Source organism: Schistocerca piceifrons, unplaced genomic scaffold (assembly GCF_021461385.2).
Source record: "Schistocerca piceifrons isolate TAMUIC-IGC-003096 unplaced genomic scaffold, iqSchPice1.1 HiC_scaffold_943, whole genome shotgun sequence".
Taxonomy (NCBI): Eukaryota; Metazoa; Arthropoda; class Insecta; order Orthoptera; family Acrididae; genus Schistocerca; species Schistocerca piceifrons.
The window spans coordinates 1,152,501-1,155,000 of NW_025729216.1; the positions used below are offsets into that span (position 1 = coordinate 1,152,501).

The following is a 2,500-nucleotide window of genomic DNA, read 5'->3' on the forward strand; positions in this document are numbered from 1 at the left end:
TCATTGGGCTGTACGAAACCTAAAGGCGTAATGAAAGTGAAGGTCTCGCCTTGCGCGGGCCGAGGGAGGATGGGGCTTCCCCGCCCTTCACGGGGCGGCGGCCTCCGCACTCCCGGGGCGTCTCGTCCTCATTGCGAGGTGAGGCGCACCTAGAGCGTACACGTTGGGACCCGAAAGATGGTGAACTATGCCTGGCCAGGACGAAGTCAGGGGAAACCCTGATGGAGGTCCGTAGCGATTCTGACGTGCAAATCGATCGTCGGAGCTGGGTATAGGGGCGAAAGACTAATCGAACCATCTAGTAGCTGGTTCCCTCCGAAGTTTCCCTCAGGATAGCTGGTGCTCGTACGAGTCTCATCCGGTAAAGCGAATGATTAGAGGCCTTGGGGCCGAAACGACCTCAACCTATTCTCAAACTTTAAATGGGTGAGATCTCCGGCTTGCTTGATATGCTGAAGCCGCGAGCAAACGACTCGGATCGGAGTGCCAAGTGGGCCACTTTTGGTAAGCAGAACTGGCGCTGTGGGATGAACCAAACGCCGAGTTAAGGCGCCCGAATCGACGCTCATGGGAAACCATGAAAGGCGTTGGTTGCTTAAGACAGCAGGACGGTGGCCATGGAAGTCGGAATCCGCTAAGGAGTGTGTAACAACTCACCTGCCGAAGCAACTAGCCCTGAAAATGGATGGCGCTGAAGCGTCGTGCCTATACTCGGCCGTCAGTCTTGCAGTCATGGCCGGTCCTTGCGGCCGGCCGCGAAGCCCTGACGAGTAGGAGGGTCGCGGCGGTGGGCGCAGAAGGGTCTGGGCGTGAGCCTGCCTGGAGCCGCCGTCGGTGCAGATCTTGGTGGTAGTAGCAAATACTCCAGCGAGGCCCTGGAGGGCTGACGCGGAGAAGGGTTTCGTGTGAACAGCCGTTGCACACGAGTCAGTCGATCCTAAGCCCTAGGAGAAATCCGATGTTGATGGGGGCCGTCATAGCATGATGCGCTTTGTGCTGGCCCCCGTTGGGCGAAAGGGAATCCGGTTCCTATTCCGGAACCCGGCAGCGGAACCGATACAAGTCGGGCCCCTCTTTTAGAGATGCTCGTCGGGGTAACCCAAAAGGACCCGGAGACGCCGTCGGGAGATCGGGGAAGAGTTTTCTTTTCTGCATGAGCGTTCGAGTTCCCTGGAATCCTCTAGCAGGGAGATAGGGTTTGGAACGCGAAGAGCACCGCAGTTGCGGCGGTGTCCCGATCTTCCCCTCGGACCTTGAAAATCCGGGAGAGGGCCACGTGGAGGTGTCGCGCCGGTTCGTACCCATATCCGCAGCAGGTCTCCAAGGTGAAGAGCCTCTAGTCGATAGAATAATGTAGGTAAGGGAAGTCGGCAAATTGGATCCGTAACTTCGGGATAAGGATTGGCTCTGAGGATCGGGGCGTGTCGGGCTTGGTCGGGAAGTGGGTCAGCGCTAACGTGCCGGGCCTGGGCGAGGTGAGTGCCGTAGGGGTGCCGGTAAGTGCGGGCGTTTAGCGCGGGCGTGGTCTGCTCTCGCCGTTGGTCGGCCTCGTGCTGGCCGGCGGTGCAGGATGCGCGCGCCTGCGCGGCGTTCGCGCCCCGGTGCTTCAACCTGCGTGCAGGATCCGAGCTCGGTCCCGTGCCTTGGCCTCCCACGGATCTTCCTTGCTGCGAGGCCGCGTCCGCCTTAGCGTGCTCCTCCGGGGGCGCGCGGGTGCGCGGATTCTCTTCGGCCGCCATTCAACGATCAACTCAGAACTGGCACGGACTGGGGGAATCCGACTGTCTAATTAAAACAAAGCATTGCGATGGCCCTAGCGGGTGTTGACGCAATGTGATTTCTGCCCAGTGCTCTGAATGTCAACGTGAAGAAATTCAAGCAAGCGCGGGTAAACGGCGGGAGTAACTATGACTCTCTTAAGGCATAGTTACTGGGCAAGTGAAGCGCAATTCATGGGCCATGCCCTCTTAGCCTCTCCTTGCCTGCGGCTTCCCCCCTTCCCGTGGGCCCGCCGATACGCCAGTCCTTGATAGGACTGGTAAGCAGAGTGGAAGTCCGCACTTGGGGCTTTGGGGGGTTTCCAGCCCTCCATCGCAAAACCCTTAATGTTGGGACAACAAGAGAAGAAAACACGGGTACCGGGCCTTCCGCTGAAGGACCCGGCCCAACAGTCCCGACTGCTAGCCTGCCAACCCGCCCTGAAGTAGAGCAGGCCGTGGAGCCATGGTTCCACTGCAGCATTTGCAGCCGTGCCTTCCGCAGCAAGATCGGGCTCGGACAACACCGCCGCCGCGCCCATCCGGAAGCGGCAAATGCGGAAATTACAACCGATAGGAAGAGAGCTCGGTGGGCGGAAGAAGAAATGCGGGAGCTCGCCCTGGCGGAGGCTAGGCTTCTCTGTGCCAGTGACTCGAAAGTCCTCTTTGCAAACCAGGAGCTTCTACCCCTGTTTCCGCACCGTACCCTGGATGCCATCAAGTGCAGGAGGAGGACGGTGGCA

General features: G+C 59.6%; 1 pseudogene; it reads left to right on the forward strand.

The window, feature by feature from the left end:
* Positions 1-2,500, forward strand: part of LOC124772565 — a 7,816-nt pseudogene that overhangs the window by 963 nt on the left and 4,353 nt on the right.